At 44.4% G+C, this 20,599-nt stretch overlaps 1 pseudogene; it reads right to left on the reverse strand.

Annotated features, from left to right (window-relative positions):
- LOC109933297 overlaps positions 1–20,599 on the reverse strand; it is a 97,408-nt pseudogene that overhangs the window by 12,265 nt on the left and 64,544 nt on the right.

The following is a 20,599-nucleotide window of genomic DNA, read 5'->3' on the forward strand; positions in this document are numbered from 1 at the left end:
TAGATGAAACAGATTAACTCCATCTGAGTTAATGACAGCAGGGTGATGCGATTGCTGGGGATGTTGTGGCTGGAAGCAAGGAACTGGAATCCACAAGACAAAAAAAAAAGAAAGTTGAATCTGCGAGAAAGCTGTGCAAGTAGCTGCACGGATTGAGACAATGTTTGGAATCAGCCAATATTAATGCCAAGCCAGACAGGACACTCAGTGGCACACTGTGATGGGCAATTGGCCTTTGTGACAAACTGTTACTGCTGTGTGCAGCCAGTGTCACTAAATCATGTTACTGTCACAATGGCTGCCAGTTCCAAGATTGACCTTACACTTAGATTCTAGGCTCAGTTGTATACCTGCATCCTCCTCATAATGGAGGCAAAAAGCTTGTGAAATCAGTTCATTGCCTATTTAAGAGGGTTAAATACCTTCCTACTGGGTTCGATCATGATCTCCTGTCAGCCAAGCCACCTCCAGTAATACCCTCTTCCACAGTGAAAACTTTGGGCTTTCCCTGAACCACCATTGCAGCCAGTTTTGACAAATCCCAGCCCTCAGCCCATCTCTACATCGCTGAAAGTTCAGACTCATGTCTTCAGGTCTTCCGATATTTTATCCCATTTCTGTTTTGCACCTTCTGTATTTTGTTATTTCACTTCTTTGCCTTCTATTACTCACATTCTACTACACTTTGTCCTCCTTCTCCATGACAAAGTACATTTTCTTCTGATTCATTCATGGGACTGGACGTCGCTGGCTGGTCAGCATTTATTGTCCATCTCTAACTGCCCTTGAGAGGTGGTGGAGAGCTGCCTTCTTGAACCGCTGCAGTCCATTTGTTGTAGGTCAACCGACAATGCTGTTAGTGAGGGAATTCCAGGATTCTGACCCAGTCACAGTGAAGGAATGGCAATAGATTTCCAAGTCAGAGAGGCCTGTAAGGGAACTTGTAGGTGGTAATGTTCATGTGTTTCTGCTGCACTTGTCCTTCAAGATGGAAGTGATCGTGGGTTTGGAAGGTGCTGTCTCAGGAACTTTGGTGAATTTCAGCGTTGCATCTTTGAGATAATACACACTACTTCTACTGACTGTTAGTGGTAGCGGGAGTGGACATTTCTGCATGCAGTGCCAGTCAAGCCGATTGCTCTATCTTGGATGCAGTCAAGCTCAAGATCTGTTGGCACTGCACCCATCCAGGCAAATGTATTCTATCACACTCCTGGCTTGTTCTTGTAGATGGTGGACTGGCTTTGGGGAGTCAGGTGAGTTATTCACCACTGTGTTCCATGCCTCTGACCTGTGCTTGTAAGCATTATGCTCAAGTGGTGAATCCAGTTGAGGTTTTGGACAATGGTAGCCCTAAGGAGATTGATAGTGAGGAATTCAGTGATGGTAACACCAGGGAACATCAGAGGTAGTGGTTAGACTGTCTCTTATTGGAGTCATACCAGGTCATTGCCTGGTATGTATGCGGCGCAAATGTTAGAACATGAACAGTACAGGCCCTTCAGCCCGCATTGTTGTGCTGACCTATTATCCTACTCTAAGATCAAACTACCCTACATTTTACTATCACCCATGTGCCTATCCAAGAATCGCTTAAATGTCTCTAATGTATCTGACTCCACGACCACCGCCGGCAGCACAATCCACACACCCACCACTCTGTGTGCAAAGAACCTACCTCTGACATCTCCCCTACACCTTCCTCCAATCAACTTAAAATTATGCCTCCTCGTAGTAGTCATTTCTACCCTGGGAAAAAGTCTCTGGCTATCCACTCTATCCATGCCTCTCATCATCTTGTTCACCTCTATCAAGTCACCTCTCATCCTTCTTTGCTCCAATGAAAAAAGCTCTAGCTCCCTCAACCCTTCCTCAGAAGACCTGCCCTCCAGTCCAGGAAGTATCCTGGTAAATCTCCTCTACACCCTCTCTAAAGTCCACATCCTTCCCACAATGAGGCGACCAGAACTGAACACAATATTCCAAGTGTGGTCTAACCAGGGTTTTCTCAAGCTGCAGCAAAACTTTGCAGCTGTTAAACTCAATTCCCCCACCAATGAAAGCCAACACACCATATGCCTTCCTAACAACCCTATCAACTTGAGTAGCAACTTTGAGGGATTATGGACGTGGACCCCAAGATCCCTCTGTTCTTCACACTGCCAAGAATCCTGCCATTAGCCCTGTATTCTGCATTCAAATTCAACCTTCCAAAATGAATCACTTCTCACTTTTGTGGGTTGAATTTGACTGTCACTTCTTTGCCCAGCTCTGCACCCTGTCAATGTCCCAATGCAACCTACAACAGCCCTCTACACTATCCACAACTCCACCAACCTTCGTGTCATCAGCAAACTTACTAACCCACCTTTCCACTTCCTCATCCAAGTTATCTGTAAAGATCACAAAGAGCAGAGGTCCCAGAACAGATCCCTGTGGAACACCACTGGTCACCGAGCTCCAAGCTGAATGCTTTCAATCTACTACCACCCTCTGTTTTCTATTGGACAGCCAATTCTCCCTGAATCCCATGCCTCCTTACTTTCTGAATGAGCTTACCATGGGGAACCTTATCAAGTGCCTTGCTAAAATCCATATACACCCATATCCACTGCTCTACCTTCTTCAATGTGTTTTGTCACATCCTCAAAGAATTCAATAAGGCTTGTGAGGCATGAGCTGCCCCTCTCAAAGCCATGCTGACTATTTCTAATCAAACTGTGCTTTTCCAAATCATAAAAAAACTCAGAATCCTCTCCAATAATTTGCCCACTACAAAAGACAGGCTGACTGGTCTGTCATTCCCACTATCCATATTCCCTTTCTTGAACAAGGGAATAACATTTGCCACCCTCCAATCATCTGATACTACTCCAGTGGACAGTGAGGATGCAAAGATCATTGCCAAAGGGGCAGCAATCTCTTCCCTCACTTCCCGTAGAAACCTTGGGTATATCCTGTCCGGCCCAGGGGACTCCTTTATTCTCATGTTTTTAAAAATTTCTAGCACGTCCTCCTTCCTAACATCGACGTGTTCGAGCATATCAGCCTGTTTCATACTGTCCTCACAAATGTCAAGGTCCCTCTCACTGGTGAATACTGAAGCAAAGTATTCATTAAGGGGCTCCCCTACCTCCTCCGACTCCACGCACAAGTTCCCTCCACTATCCCTGATTGGCCCTACCCTCACTCAATATTTGCTTAAAGTCAGTTACATCTCTAGCTTTTACCAGTTCTGAATAAAGGTCACAGCAATAAACAGAATCTTATAGGGCCCTGAACAATGTAGACCACAGCAAGAAACCTGTGAAACTCACATGCAAAGTCTGGTGAGGGTTATCTTGACATCTAAAGTGTTGAATTTTCTGGGTGTCAAAAAGACATTCTTGTTACAGAGTGATAAAATGCCTATTAAGGGAGATCATTCCTTGTTGTCAGCCTAATTAACTGCCTCAACATGGCACAGCTCTAATCCATTAACAATCTGCTCATGCCCTTTCAAACTGCATCTCAAAGTGCACCAGAGATTATCATTGCAATGCTGCTGCAGAGATACTTTGTGCTCAGTGACAGGCACTGAGCTGATGGATTGGACCAGACTACCTCTTAGGCTCAAAGTGACTGCGTGCTATCTGGATGTTCACAGCATCCCTGCTTTGTCTTGTTGCACTTTGCCCCTTTAGCCAAAGATACCAAGCTTACAGTACTGCCATGTCATTTTGAGCAGAAGTAAAATAAGGAAAATTGTGTCTCAACAGTATACAGTCAAAGGACACTGAAGGGCAGCCTTCAATACCAGTTGGAGCTGGGACACGATCAGCCAGTTGCCTTGGGATGGTCAGAGTTAGGTTCCTCTCCGTATAAGGGCAAAGAGCTGAATACTGGGCAGCCCACCACCTGTCTTGACTCTGCCTTATTGTAGGTGATTTTCTCCTGAAATTAGAGAAGGGAAAGGATTAATGGAAAGGGAAGTGGGTGGCACAGCTGTTACCGGTAGTGATGGTGGGGAAAACATGGTGAGGTTTTCTGAGTAGGCAGCACAGAGACTATGCAGGGTCAATGCTGTGGGGGTAAGATTGGGTGAGTAACATCGAGTGAGGGAAGATGGTGCATGCAACAGTGAGTACTAGAATGGGTGAGAGGAACGTGCAGTAGCAGAGACAGAGAGAGTATGAGGAGCAGAGAGTAGATTGTATCATTGTCCTTCCTCCTACAGTACAGGTCATTCCTCAAGATGGCTGACTCCATACTGATCCAGGTGGCATCCTCAGACCAGGCTGGCTGGGTCTGGTGTTGTGGCCTACTCTGTTAGTTCTGGCGGAAGAGAATGGCCGTTTTCTGCACAACCCCATTCAGCAGGACCTCTAGTCACCTATCAGTAAAGCAGGGTCCCAAATTCCCCCAATCTGCTATGTCCAGGACACTGACACCGCTTGTCTGCATGTGCAAGCACCTTATAAAGATGCACCAGGGATGCTGGTCATTCCTAGGATAAAACTGACACTAAGCCAAAAGAAAGTAAGGTTCAGCCCATTAACTTTTTTCCACAGTTGATCATTAATTAAAAATGAAAAAGTCAGATGTAAAATAATTCAATTCAACTTTCCCGCATCTGCGACTGGAATTTGATGCAGATGCAATGGCATGTTACAGCATTGGATCAAAATATTAAGTGTTCCTACAACCAACAAATACGATATTGCCTTTTTTCCACTCTGCCTCATGCCCATTTTCACCACCTCTGTTTGATATTAATACTATTGCAGATACCCATAGTATTAACACTATAGATAACACTATTCCTGATGATGATAATAAACAATGTCAGATATCCAGTTATTGTCAACAGTCTCTCGCTCTGGTACTTACCCCAGTCTCTCTATTTTACAGTCTGGATTCTTCAGAGCCTCACACAGCAAAATCACTCCAGAATCTCCCAGATTATTACCATATTTATTACCCTCTAAACAGAGGGAGGGGAAAATGCATTAATGTCAACTGAATGTTCATAGTAGGCTAAAAAAAGCATAAAAGCATTATCTTCTAATTTTTGTATATTTTTGACTGTAGACTGAAATAGGAAAATGACAGTGTTAAAACCAAAAATTGTGAAGGGATTGCAGCACTAAAGCACAAGTCGTATTTGTATTGCTGCTTTGTTCAGTGAGCAAGATGGTTGCAGACTGGCTAGTCCCACAGGGTGTGTACAAAATGAGATTTGGCCTGCAACAAGTAGCTGAGTGGTTTGTGGAGTTGTGACCAGCTGTGGATGACAAAGGCCACCTGTCTGCAAACAAATGTGTGATTGGCTCCTGGGGAGCTGAACAGCTTGTGGGTGTGAACGACACTGCCAGGAGTCTTCAGACCTCTTGAAGGGCAGGTAGTGTGTCTCTACAGTACAAAACACATGAAGCTTGAGGAAAGCCAGTTTATTTTTCATCACCATTAGCTGTAAAGTGTTGCTTTTAGCCAATAAGTCAGAGACTTTATAATTTGTGAATCAGTTCCTCCTGCAACCTAGAGAAGAGTGATTGAAGAACAGCAAGTCCTGGCAAGGAGAAACACCATCTCAGTGAACTCAATGGAGATGGGCTATTGTACTATCTTCCCTTTCTTTTCCCCTCCATCCATAACACCATTTTTCTTATTCTGTCTGTGTCTGTATGTTTGTGTATAGGGGGAGTTTTATCACAACGCTAGAGTTTTAATTAGTAAAATTATACATCAGCTGTTCAAAGGTCCTCAAACATTTTATTTCTGGTGAGAATCCTTTGCATCACCTGCAAAGTAAACTAATGCGCCACATAAAATAATTCTATTGCTGTACCTTCAAGGGCAATCCACCAGCAGAACTGCTACTAGCTAGCTGCAAACATTCATTGGAACTCAAATTCACATTAATGCCAATATCTTTAAGTACTTCACAGTTTTAATTTTCTTTCCTCCTTTTCCCTTACTGCTTCCTTATGTGTATACAAGTCTGTGCGCTTGCGAATGCATTTGCTGTGGTCTATCACCAAGTCACCTGCTTGGATTAAAATAAAAAGCTTGCTTCATATTCAAGAGTTTTTGACAGTCATTTAAAAATTGAACTTCATGAACATGGATATTGGGGGAGACAGCACGGCTTAATTCCAAAAGGAAAATAAAAAAAATAAACTAAAACCTCCTTTGTTACAGTCAGAAAACAGCCAAAAAATAATTAAACTCTTTCTGTTCACTTTAGTACCATTCCTTGATAATCAGTTTTAATCCCCAGAAGCTCAGTGACTGGGCCTGACCATATTTTGCAAAATCTCATTTTTGGATGTTCTCAAACCTAGAAATTCGTGAGAATGGCACAATTTTCCATGAATTAAAATGATAAACTGGCAATTCCTTGTACTTAACAACCACATGTCATTTTAATCTTCATACTATTTCAGGGTAAGTAATATCATGAAACCATACTAACTGCTGCTATATAATCCATTCCACTGAATTTTTGCAAGGAAGAAATTTTTTTCTGTCATTACATTGTTGAAATATCACTGTTCTCTTGGTTTATAGGAGAGGGGGATTTCCCCCTTTATTCACATTCAACAGGCTGCATATTTACTGCAGGTGCAGCTATTGTTATATTTCAAGGAAATTTCTAGGAGTCCCCACCTCTCGGCAGATGCTCACATATGGGATCAGACTGTTAGAAAATCCTGTTGTTTAACACAGAATTTTATCAGAGACTGTCCCCTACATGTAAGATCCTATCAATGTGCTGGACAGTTAATGACTTGGAGTCTTTAAACACAGGTTTCTTCTTTTACTGAACTGTGATCCATATAATTAGATGTGAAAGTCACCTTACGTAAATCTGAATTTAAAAATACTTCCCACTCTTCGTAAGGAACCAGTGCATTATTTCTGATGACACTACAGTAGTCTCTCCTCGATCTATGTTGCTTAAAATAATAAATTTTTCAAATTTTTTTTCACAGCATTAGTATTTTAAACACCAAAAATACCTATATTCTAGTCTTGTAAATAGATATATTTTTATTTTCCATATCACTGGAGTTTATATTTCGATAATACTTATTGAGCTTAAAATTTAATGAATCCTATTCACATATAATTTTTAATCTAATAAATAAACAAACACTCATGCAATCTCCTTTAGACTCTTGCAGGTCTATATGAGGTTGAGGAGAAAGGGGACAGATCGGGCTGATAAGAAGTTTGATCTCAGATTCAAATGTGTCAACAACTGGATTGTACTGAAAGCAGAAGCAAGGTCCTTGGCACAAGAATCCGTGATATTGTTTCTATCCAATCTGTGGATCAGAGAGAGTAGAATGAGGGTAAATACACAGCGTTGATGACAATAAAAATGTACAGCGTTCAGTCCTCAAGATTTAACTTTAAAGAAAAGTTGTATTGGTTCTGTAAAATTAATGTGCGAGTGCCATCTGCTTTTATCAGAACTGGAAAAAAACAGCAAAAGGGGCTAGTGACAAAGAAAGGAGAGGGGAACCAGACAGAAAAGAACAAAATGGAAGTGGAAAGATTAAATGACAAAAGGATATGGGTGCAAAACAGAACCTCTGCATTCTCAAGTTCTTGCCCCAAGGTCCATAATATTACTGGAAGCTATGAAAATACGGGGAACAGACTGGAATCAGGAGGTCTGGCAATGCGGGCAGGGTAGGCAGAGTCACAAATGCAATATTGTCAGAGCCGGACAATTAACGGCTGGCAGGCAGGGGAGAGATGCCCATTCAGTGTGGGCAGTGGATGTCCTGGTTCAGGCAATGCTGGAACCATTTTTAAAGGCAGCCAGCAGCACTTTCAAACAGCAGCTCTGGGGGGAAGCAGCCAGGGATCATTGGCGACTAACAAAGAGCTGAAATGGCAGCAGGTAGATTCGGGTTGCCCACTGATTGGTTGATGCACCTCCAGGCTGGTTGGGCACAAGAGTCCGTGGTCTATCAAGGCTAGAGGAGACGATCAATCAATGCAGGGAAGTTCGGATAGAGATCGCTGAGGTGGTGAGCAGGCATGGGGCACCTGGTTGCAGTAACAAACAAAAAATAGATCAGTGAGCTGGTGTTTTCTGGAAGAGTTACTGGGTTAAACTGGAGGTCTTACGTATGACAGAAGGTGAAAGTGAAATTGGTTAAAAAAAAATCCCATCCAGTGAGACTAAGGAGGGTATAGTAGCAGCTGCCTGCAGGATCTGGGTGGGGTGGGGGTCTCACAGGCACACCTATTGAGCCAGCAGGTCCTCATCCCCTCTCAATACAACACCAGGCTTTAGGCGGCTGGAGGAGAGCCAGAGTTATCAAAATCTGTGGAGGAAAGAGATCAGCACCTTGCCACCACTTCAACTGACACCACAGAGGCACAACACTGGAGCACCTGCAAGCATTGGTTGAACAGTTCACCTCAAAGCCTTTAGATTTCATGTGACTATACTTTGTTATTAGAAATCACCTTGCTCTATTAGCATTTTCAATGATTCCTGACAGGTTTTTTGTCATTTTACCCTTTCAATGTTGCACATGACTGTGTCTTTACAAGTCAATAGCTCCTGCAAACAGATGAGGGAAAGTGCCCAGTGATATCAAAGCATTTCCAGTTACTGTGTCTCAGAGTGAGGGGTCCAAAAGACAGTAAAGACTTGCAAAGAACAGCACCAGGGCTAAAAAAGGTGGAAAACATTATTACATTGAATGGATGGAGAAAGAGAGAGTCAGCCTCAGTTGAAATGTGCCTGCATTACTGAATCTCGAGCTTCACTTGCACACACCTACCATTGCCTTGTCTGTGATCCCTGGGGCTCTTCATTATGTAGTCTCTGGTTAACATTGACTCTAGCTCCTGATTGTTCAAGGAGGCACAGAACTCAGGGCTTTCGTCATTGTTCAAAACTTCTCCTACTGTCACTCCACATTACACAGAACACAGCACACAGGACTATTGCTGGATTTCTCTCTCCTCTGCACATGTTCCACACAGACTCACATCGGTCCAAGTACCGCTCAGTGGAGCACAGCTTTGGCATGTGTTACCCATCCCAATTGTCCTCAATTATGTATTTGTGAGCTAGTTTGTCATGGTGCTGTCCATTTAGTGTAGTATATCCACAATGTTATTCGGAAGGTAGTGCTAGGATTTTGATCCAGTGAAAGTAAAGGAACAGCAATATGGTTCCAAGTCAAGATGGTGTGCAGCTTGGAGGGAACTTGCAGATGGTATTGCTTTCGTGTGTTTGTACCAGCCCTGACCAAAGAAACCATGGGAGCAAAGCCAGCATCTGTTGCCCATTCTAATTGCCCTTGAGTATGTATTTGAGATACACTCTTGGCTTGCTGTTGTCCATCTGGTGTAGGTACATCTGCAATGCATAACCTTCCAAACAGCTAGGATTTTGATCCAGTGACAGCCAAAGAACAGCGATAGGATTCCAAATCAGGATGGTGTGTAGCTTGAAGGGAACTTACAGATGGTGCTGCCTTCATGTAATTGCTTCCTATGCTTTTCCAGCTGTGAAGGTTTTGCTCGATATCGTTGTCCCAACTGCAAGAAGTGCTCATGAGTTACAGCTGTTCTATACAGTTTACACAATGTATTGATGATGGAGTAAGCGGATTCCTTTGATCCCTGGATGAGGTCAAAAGCTGCAAATCTTATTGGAACTGCACTGATCTGGATAAGTGAGCAGCATTACATCATCCTCTTGTAAATGACAGACATGCTTTGGACTACTAGTTTAGTGACATTTCTATCAAACCATTATCACCTCTCACCCAGTACCAAGTCTTGATGGCAAAGAAACAGCCTGAAAAAGTCAAGCACCCAGGATTGCCACAATGTGTAGGTATTGTGGGAGCTTGCACTGTCATGAAGGATTTGTTTGTGGCAGTCACAGATCAGTTGGATTTTGACAGTGAAAGTCCTTCTTGCTGACAAAGGCTGCCGTCTGCTCTTTGGAAACTTTGATGGATGCATGCAGTCAATGACACAGCAAAGGCTACGGGCATACTGACGTCTGAACAGCCGTGCTCCAGAACCTGCCACACCCCTCACCTGGCCATTCCCATACAGCTAGAACATTGGCATCTACCCCACCATGTGGAAAACTGCCCAAGTATGTCCTGTTTTCAAAAAGGATAACAAATCCAACCCAGTGAATTATCACCCTATCAGTCTAATCTCATTCATCAGTAAAATGGAAGGTGTCATCAATAGTGATAGCATTACTGGTGACACCACTAGTATCTGCTCAGCAATAACCTGCTCAGTGGTACCCAGCTTGGGTTCTACCAGGGCCACTCAGCTCCTGCCCTCATTACAGCCTTGGCTCAATCATGGACAAAAGAACTAAATTCCAGAGGTGATGTGAGAGAGTGATAGCCTTCAACATCAAGGCTGCATTTGACAGAGTGTGGCATTGTGGAGCCTGAACAAAACTGGAATCAATGGGAATTGCTGCTAGTTGGTGTCATATCTGGCGCGTAGGAAGATGGATGTGGTTGTTGGAGATCAGTCTTCTCAGCTCAGGACATCGCTGCTGGACTTCCTCAGGGAAGGGTTCTGGGCCCAACATCTTCAGCTGCTTCATCATTGACCTTCCCTCTATCATAAGGTCAAAAGTGGGGACATTCGCTGGTGACTGCACAATGCTCAGCATCATTCACAACTCCTCATATACTGAAACAGTCCACGTCCAAATACAACAAGACCTAGACAATATCCAGGATTGGCCTAACAAGTGGCAAGTAACATTCACACAAGGCAAATGCCTAACAATATCCATTTTCAATAAAAAGAATACATAACCACTGTCCCTTGACATTCAATGGTGTCACCTTCTAACAGCTTCTGGGGAATCACCATTTAAATACAGTGGCTACAAGATCAGGTCGCTCAGCTCCTGACTGCAAAAGCCTTTCCATCATCCACAAGGCACAAGGCAGGAGTGTGATGGAATACTTCCCACTTGCCTAGATAGGTGCAGCTCCAACAACAAGGGGTCTCAAGGGGAAACGTCCCAAAGCAGTGGAGGAGCCATGTCCCTGGGCATCATGGGGCCAAGTCCGAAAGCGATGGGTGGCCGAGGGCACTCTTTGACGGGAGGCAGGTTTGACGGGCTCCGCAGCAGCAGCGGCATTTTTGGAGGCAATAGCTGAGTCAGTCGGATAGCCTGAGAAGCCTGGAGCGGGGCTCTCATTTCCTGCATGGAGTAGCCTCTGACACTGGCATGGGTGTGGACTGTTTTAGCATGGAGCAGGACACAGTTGGCAGCTTGGGCTGGAAAGCCTGGAGCAGGACTCTGGCAGTGGTATGGCAGCAAAGGAAAGTTGCACTTTATGTTATTCTGTGAATGGCATTCATACACGAGCGACGGTGCACACTTTCCACTGCATTTAACTTTGAATGTACATGACGATAAAGGATATTCAATATTATTCACTACATACACTGCAGAAATTTGCCCAAGATACTTAGACAGTGCCTTCCAAACCCATAACCTCTGATCTAGAAAGAGGAGGGCAGCAGATACATGGGAACACCACCACCACCTGCAAGTTATGCTCCAAGCCACACCCCCATCCTGACTTGGAAATATATCATCGTTCCTGCAATGTTGCTGGTCAAAATCCTGGAATTCTCTCCCTCAGGGCATTGTGGGTTTACCTCCTGCACATGGACTACGGTGGTTCGAGAAGGCAGCTCACCTCCACCTTCAAGGGCAACTGGGCACGGGCTGTAAACATTGGTCCAGCCAGCGACACCTCCATTCCAGCGACTGAAAAGAAAAAGAAACCCTGCACTTGTGGTAATCTAATGAAGGCCCTGAAGCCTGCAACCTAGCTGTCTGAATTGGCGCCATAGCACATGAATTGGCTGATGCTTTTAAAGATAGCATTGATGTTGTGAAGATCCACACACTGGGAGTTACTACAGACATCTCCAGAAGATCCTTGAAATTAACAAGAGGTGCAGAAATTCAGTGCCACAGTGACTGTTAATGCCAGTCAGCATTAGGCATTCGCCATTTCCCATAGGGATCAATTTATCCTCCATCATATCTCCCTGTTTTATAATGGCCTCCCTGGAGAGGCACTGTCTGCAGCAATACAGCTGCTTGGATACAAACAGGAAGCATCTGATGGTAAACCTGTTTCACTGGTAGCATAGTCTGTGCACAAAAGGGTCGTTTTGTGTCTGTGTCACCTTTTCTGCACTCCTTTCCCATCTAAAGGAGTTGTAGCTAGTTAAGGGCTAACTTTTCAATCATGTCGGTAAAAGCAAATGGGAACCAGAGGTACAGAGGCAGGTTAGGTGTGTGTGAGCTGCACTGTAAGCATGCTAGGACATGCCTTGGGCAATATATAGACAATGACTAAGACACATGGATGATGAAACATGAGAACAGCATGTTAGAAGAAACTGCGAGAGATCCACTAAAGGCTACAGTGATAACGATTAAAGCACATCAGAAGGGAACAGACTTTATCCAAAGCAGTAACTAATGGGTAGATGAGGCACAAAGCAAGCAGTCACAACAGGCTACCAAGGAACAATAGCAATCAAGTTTGAGAAAGTGTAAACTTCAGATTTAAGCAAGGATATGGAAGAGGAGGAAGGGAGAAAAAGCAATGGGATAAACAAGAAATGGCAAAAAGGAACAGAGGAGTCTGGTGACGAAAGGAAAGATGGCAGCAGCACATTGCATTCAGCCTAAGCTTAGCATACCACAGAAATACACACCGTGGGAGAGAAACCATGTTGACGAGGAAGAGCAGGTTCTTGTGATGGCAAGGAATGGGAGGAGATGTAGCAAAACACCTTCAATGCATGCTATATGCTAAGTATAACCTGAATACCAATCATGGTGTCCCAACTCTGACCAAGGGAGACATGGGAGTAATTAAATATATTTCTCAGCACCCCTCCACTGAGCCAAGAATACATTTATTCATTTGGTCATTATTGGCCTATTTGCAATGTGAGTTAAGTCTCTTTCATATGATGCTGTCTGCAACTGTCACTTAATGGTAGAAGAGGTAATCCCCTGGATGGGGAATATGATTTCAGATGGATTCAGGTCACAATGAGGTTTTAAAGATTAAGGAGTGATTAGGAGGCTACAGGTAATTAAGGCAGCAAATGGAATATCTATCTTTATTGTTGGGGTGGGGGGGTGTGGTTTGTAGTTTAAATTAGGGAAGTCTTACAACAAATATACAGGGTTTTGATGAGGTTGCAGCCATAGTACTGTATACAGTTTTGTATGCTGTATTTAAAGAAAGGAGGTATCAGCATCAGAGGCAGTTCAAAAGACGTTCACTCGGCCGTCTGGCAGGATCAAGGATGACCAAACTGATTAGGCTTTTACTTGAAAAGAAGGCGGGTCAATCTGATTGAAAAATGCAGGATTTGGGAGGTTGGGGTCTTTGACAGAGCAGATGTTAAGATATTTCCACTCATGGTGGAATTTTCAAAATTGGGGATTTAGTTTTTCAAAATTGAAATGCTAAGGAATTTACCTTTCCAGACCATAGTGAATATTTGGAATTCTCTACCCCAGAGAGTTGTAGAGGCTAGATCACTGAAAGTATCTAAACAGGTAGGAGGTAGATGTTTGAAATATTGGGGTGTAAGGGCTATGAGGAGCTAGCATGAAGGATAACTTGAGTTGTGGGGCAGATCAGCCACAATCTTACGAATGGCAGGAACAAGAACTGCCGATGCTGGAGTCACAGACAACACAGTGTGGAGCTGGAGGAACACAGCAGGCCAGGCAGCAGAGGAGCAGGAAAATTGATGTTTCAGGTCAGGACCCTTCTTCAGAAATGGGGAGGGGGTAGGGAGCTGGGAAATAGAGAGAGCAGGGATGAGGCTGGGGAAGGTAGGTGGGATGGTAATAGATGACAGCAGATAGGAAGCCGTGGGGATTGGTCAGTGGGATGGCTGCAGATAGGTGGGACAGAACGCTTCTTGACCTGACTAAAAAGAAGAAATAACCAATAATGTCCCCCGCTCTGGTGATTGAAAATGCCCTTAACCGTACCTTTTACGTTTCCTGCACCTCTGCCCTAACGTCCCCTACCCCCAACAAAAATAAAGACAGAATCCCCCTTGTCCTCACATATCACCCCACCAACCTCTACATCCAACGTATCATTCTCCACCACCTACAATCTGACCCCACAACAAAAGAGATATTTCCCTCCCCACCCCATCTGCCTTTTGTAGGGACCACTCTCCGCGACTCCCTCGTCCGCTCCACATTCCCCACTAGCCCCACCAAGCCCAGCACCTTTCCCTGCAACCGCAGGAAGTGCTACACCTGCCCCTACACCTCCCCCCTCACCTCCATTCAATGCACAAAACAAACCTTCCATATCAGACAGGGGTTCACCTGCACATCCATTAACTTGGTCTACTGTATCAGCTGCTCCCAATGTGGCATCCTCTACATTGGTGAGACCAAGTGTAGACTCGGAGACCACTTTGTACAGCATCTGCGCTCTGTAAGCGACAAACGACAACACCTCCCTGGGTGGCATGTCCATCCTGGGCCTCGTCCATTGTCACAATGACACCACTCGCAAACTGGAGCGCCACCTCATATTCCACCTCAGGAGCCGAAACATGGAATTTGCCAGTTTTAAAATCTCCCCAACTCTGGCCTCATCCCATGTCCAACCCTCCCTCTCATCCCCACCTCCTTGACCTGACACAATCTGTCCATCTTCTCTCCCACCTATCCACCATTCCCACCTCACTGACCAATCCCCACTACCCCCTACTTGTACTCATCACCATCCCACCTACCTTCTCCAGCCCCACCCCTCCTTTCTATTTACCAGCTCCCTACCCCCTCCCTATTCCTGAAGAAGGGTCCCAACCCAAAACGTCAACTTTCTTGCTCCTCTGATCCTGCCTGGCCTGCTGTGTTCATCCAGCTCCATAGTGTGTTGTCTATGAATGGCAGGGCAGTTTTGAGGGGCAAGAGGCCTACTTCTGCTCCTATTTTTTATGAAATTTGTAAATTGCTGTCAATGGAATAAAGCCCTTGTCACCAGATCTTTGGAATAGTAATGTGAATGAATGGGACATTAAAGAGAGCATTAGCTAAAGCCAGAGAAAAGACGGGGCAGAGATGGACAGATCTGCTGCCACATATCCTAAAACAGAACTTGGGGCACCACTCAGTAGAGCAAATGGATTAACTCCATATGAGTTAATGACAGCAGGGCAAAGAGACGTGTGGGGATGCTGTGGCTAGAAGCAAGGAACAAGTATCCACAAGGCAAAGAGTGAAATGAATTTGTGAGAAAGCTGTGTAAATAGCTGCATGGATCGAGACAAGAGGTTCAGGATCAGCCAATATAAATGCTAAATCAGAGGGGACAGAGTGCCCCCACTGTGACAGACAATTTGTCTTTATGCCAAACTGTTACTGCTGTTTGCAGCTAGTGTCACCAAATCATGTTACTGTCACAATGGCTGCCAGTCGCAAGGCTGACCTTACACTTAGATTCTACGCTCAGTTGTATATATGCATCCTCCTTATATTGGAAATGAAAAGCTTGTGAAATCAGTTCATTGTCTGTTTAAGAGGGTTAATTACCTTCCCACTGGGTTCGAGCATGACCTCCTGTCAGTCAGGCCACCTCCAGTAATATCTACTTCCTCAGTGAAAGCATTGGCTTTCCTTGAACTACCATTGCAGCCATTTTGACAAATCCCAGCCCTCAGCCTTCAACCCATCTCTACGTTGCTGACACTGTTCGGGCTCATGTCTTAAGGCCTTCCAATATATTATCCCATTTCTGTTTTGCACCTTCTGTATTTTGTAATCTCACCTTCCTTGCCTTCTATTACTCACATTCCACTTTGCTTGTCCTCCCTCTCCACAGTCACTAAGTACATTTTCTTTTGATTCATTCGTGGGACTAGACATTGCTGACTGGTCAGCATTTATTACCGAACCCTAGTGACCCTTGAGAAGGTGTGAGGAGCTGCCTTCTCAAACCGTTGCAGTCCAGATGCTGTAGGTTGATCTACAATGCTGTTAGAGAGGGAATTCCAGGATTCTGATCCAGCAACTGTCAGGGAATAGTAATAGATTTCCAAGTCAAGGTGGTGAATGGCTTGGAGGAGAACTTTTAGGTCATGCTGTTCATGTGTTTCTGCTGCCCTTCCCCTTCTAGCTACAAGTGGTCATGGGTTTGGAAGGTGTTGTCTCAATCTTTGGTGAATTTCAACATTGCATCTTGGAGATAATACACACATATTTGTGGATGCGGTGCCAATCAAGCAGGCTGTTTTGTCTTTGAAGCTTGAGTCTTGTTGGAGCTGAACCCATCCAAGCAAGTGTATTCCATCACACTCCTGACTTGTGTCTTGTAGTAGATGTTGGACAGGCTTTGGGGAGTCAGGAGGTGAGTTACTCACCACATTAGTCCTAGCCTCCAACATGTTCTTGTGGGCAATGTGCTTGTGTGGCAAATCCAGGTGAGTGGCTGGTCAATGGAACCCTAAGTATATTGACAGTGAGGGTTTCAGTGATGGTAACCCTATTGAATGTCAGAGAGTAGTGGTTAGAATGTCTCTTAAAGGAGATGGTCATTGCCTGGTGTGTGGTGCAAATGTTATTTGTTTAAAATCAGTTACACATCTAGCTGTTACCAGTTCTGAATAAAGGTCACAGCACTAAGACAGAATCTTACAGGGCCTGGAACAATGTGGGCCATAGTGAGAAACCAGAGTCACATGAGACGTCTAGTGAGGCCGATCTTGACATCTAACGAGTTGGATTTTCCAGGTGTCTCCACAGAGTGATAAACTGCCAATTACGGAAGATCATTCCATGTTGTCACCTCATTAACTGCATCAACATGGCACAGCTTTGATCTGTTTAGAATCTACCTGTGCCCTTCCATCTCAGGGCACATCAGAGATTATCATTGCAATGCTGCCGCAAAGATACTTTGTACTCACTGACAGGCACCAAGTGGATAGATCAGACCAGACTACCCCCTAGCACGCAGTCACTTTGAGCCATCTCGATGTTCACAGCATCCCTGCTTAGCCTTGCCTTGTTGCACTTTGCCCCTTTAACCAAAGGTACCAAGCTTGCAGTACTGCTTATTACCCTGATCTTAAGAGCGGAAGCAAAGCAAGGAAATTTGTGTGTCAACAGTACACAGTCAAAGGAGAACCAAGAGCAGCCTCCAATACCAGTCCAGGAGCTTGGACACAGTCAGCCAGCCACTTAGAGCTGCCAGAATCAGGATCCTCTCCACATAAGGGGGCGAGGAGCTGAATATTGGGTGGCCCACCATCTGTCTAGAGTCTGTGTGCTTGATTGTGGGTGATTTTCTCCTGGTATTAAAGAAAAGATTAAGGGAAACCAGAGAAGGTGGCCCAGCTGTTACAGCTAGGAATGATGGGGAAAATGTGGTGAAGTCTTCTGAGTAGGCAGCCCAGAGGTCATGCAGGGTCAATAATGGGGGTCACTGGGTGAGTAACAGCGAGTGAGGGAAGATGGTAAGTACTAGAATGGGTGCAAGATGCGTGTAGTGGCAGAGATAGAGTTAGAGTGAGTACGAGATAGCAGAGCATAGACTGTGTCATTTACTGTGGCAAATACAAGGAAGTCATTGTCCTTCCTCCTACAGCGCAGGGCATTCCTCCAGACAGCTGAGACCACACTGATCCAGGTGGCATGGACAGACCAGGCTGGCAGGGTCTGGTGTTGTGGCCTATTCTGTCAGTGCTGGCAGAAGAGAAGGGCCCTTTTCTGCACAACCCATTCAGTCACCCATCTGTAAAGCAGGGTGCCAAATTCCCCCATCTGCTATGTCCAGGACAAATGTCAGGATCCGTGACGGGCTGTTCTAGACTGACACTGCTTGACTGGAGTGCACAATTATCTTTTAGAAATGTACCAGGGATATAGGATGTGGTGGGTGGCTGAAATCCGTCTAGCAAAAGGCAGAGGGACACTATAGGGGCAGACTAGGTAGTTAAATGAGGAAATATTGGGATAATAGCACATGAAAACTCAAAGATCTGAGACAGAAATCCTCTGCGAAACATAGTAAAATTCACACTGAGCCAAAAGTAAGAAAGATTCAGCCTGTTAACTCTGCACAGTTGATCATTAATAAAAAATTAAAAAGTCAGTTCTTACAGAAAGGCCATAAAATAATTCAATTCACCTTTCCCTCATGAGCAACTGTAATTTGATGCAGATACAATAACATTACAGCATTACATCAAAATATCAGGCATTACAACAACCATAAACAAATGTAATAGTCTTTTTGACATTATGCCTCACATTCATTTTCATTACTACTGTTCAATATTAATACTATTACAGATACGCAAAATAACATTATAATTCTCATCAGGAGTGGGATCTATAATGACAATGTCAAACATCCAGTTTTTGTCAACAATCTCTCACTCTGGTACTTACCCCAGTTTCTCTATTTTACAGTCTGGATTCTGCAGAGCCTTACACAGTAATTTCATTCCGAAACCTCTGAGGTAATTATCATTCAGTCTAAACAGAATGAGAAATGCATTAATATGGGCTGAATTTTCACCAGGTGGCTGAGAAACACCTAGTTTTGGTTTTGTGTTCACATAGAAACATCATCTTTTGATTTTTCCGTGTATTTGATTGCGGACTGAAATGGGAAAGGTCGGTGTTAAAAACCAAAAAAGTGCATTTGTAGACTCGCTCGCTGAGCCAGTGTTTGATTGCAGATGTTTCGTCACCCGGCTCGGTAACATCGTCAGCACGCCTCCGGTGTAGTGTTGGTGTTCCATCCAACTTGTTGTTTAAACGCCTTGGTTTGCTGGGGAGGTTGGTATCACTTCCAGTTTGGTTTTTCAGTGGTTTGTATATCCGGTCCAGTTTAACATGTTTGTTGATGGAGTCCCGGTTGGAATGCCAGGCCTCCAGGAATTCCTTGGCATGTCTGTTTGGCTTGTGCGATTATGGATGTGTTGTCCCGGTCCAGTTCGTGTCCTTTGTCCATGTGTACTGAGACCAGTGAGAACTTGTCGTGCCTCTTTGTGGCTGCTTGGTGCTTGTGTATCCTTATTGTCTGTTTTCTTCCAGTTTGGCCTGTGTAGTATTTCTCAGTCCTTGCATGTTATTTTGTACATTATGTTGGTTTTATTGGTTGTGGGTATAGGAACCTTTTTACATTCAACCAGTAGCTGTCACAAGGTGGTTGTTGGTTTGTGGACTGCCCTGATGCCTAGGGGTCTGAGTAGTCTTTTGGTCATCTCTGATATACGATAGGGTGACTCGTGTGTCTGGCCATGTTGTCATCTTGTTGTGGTCTGTCGTAGAGTTAATGGCAGATTGTACATTTTCGTTATCCATTCATTGTAAAAACTCTGTGCAAGTGCCCCTGTTCTGCTTTGCACAGTTTTGGGTTGCTGCAGTGTGTTGTGGCTTGTTTGAATAATGTCCTGATGCAGCTTTGTTTATGGGTGTTAGGAGAAACCATTCCAACACCCAAACCCTATATCAGAGATGACCACAAAACTACTCAGACCTCGAAGGATCAGGGCAGCCCACAAACCAACAACCACCCTCTGACAGCTACTGACGAATAAAAAGTTCCCATACCCACAACCAATAAATAAAACCAACCTAATGTACAAAATACTATGCAAGAACTGTGAGAAATACTACACAGGCCAACCTGGAAGAAAACAGACAATAAGGATACACGAACACCAAGTAGCCACAAAGAGACACGACAAGTTCTCACTGGTCTCAGTACACATGGGCAAAGGACACGAATTGGACTGGGACAACACACCCATAACAGCACAAGCCAAACAGATGTGCCAGGGAATTCCTGGAGGCCTGGCATTCCAACTGGAACTCCATCAACAAACACGTTAAACTGGACCGGATATACAAACCACTGAAAAACAAAACCGGAAGTGATACCAACCTCCCCAGCAAACCGAGGCGTATAAATAACAAATGGGACAGAACACCAACACTTCATCGGAGGTGCACTGATGATGTTACCTAACACGGTGATGATTAAACACACTGGCTCAGCGCGTCAACAACCTTATCCATAACCTGAGCTACAAATCTTCTCAAAAGTTTTAAAAGCAAAAAGCTGAGAAAATGATTGCAGCATTAAAAAACAAGTTACCATTCATTTTAAGTGGCATTTACACTGCTGCTTTGTTCAATCAGTGAAGAAGATGGCTGCAAACAGGCTGGTCCCACAGGGTGGGTACATAATGAGATTCGGCCTGCAACAAGTAGCTGAGTGGTTTGTGGAGTTGTGACCTGCTGCGGATGACAAAGCCCACCCGTCTGTCAACAAACGTGTGATTGGCTCCTGGGGAGCTGAACAGCTTGTGGGTGTGATCAACACTGTCAGAAGTCTTCAGACCTCTGGAAGGGGAGGTGGTGTGTCTCTGCAGTAGAAAATACTTGAAGCTGGAAGAAAGCCAGATTATTTTTCATCACCATTTGCTGTAAGGTGTTGCTTTGAAACCAAAAAGTCAGAGACTTTATAATTTGTAAACCAGTCACTCTGTCTCCTAG

The sequence above is a fragment of the Rhincodon typus genome, chromosome 48 (assembly GCF_021869965.1).
Source record: "Rhincodon typus isolate 14 chromosome 48, sRhiTyp1.1, whole genome shotgun sequence".
Taxonomy (NCBI): Eukaryota; Metazoa; Chordata; class Chondrichthyes; order Orectolobiformes; family Rhincodontidae; genus Rhincodon; species Rhincodon typus.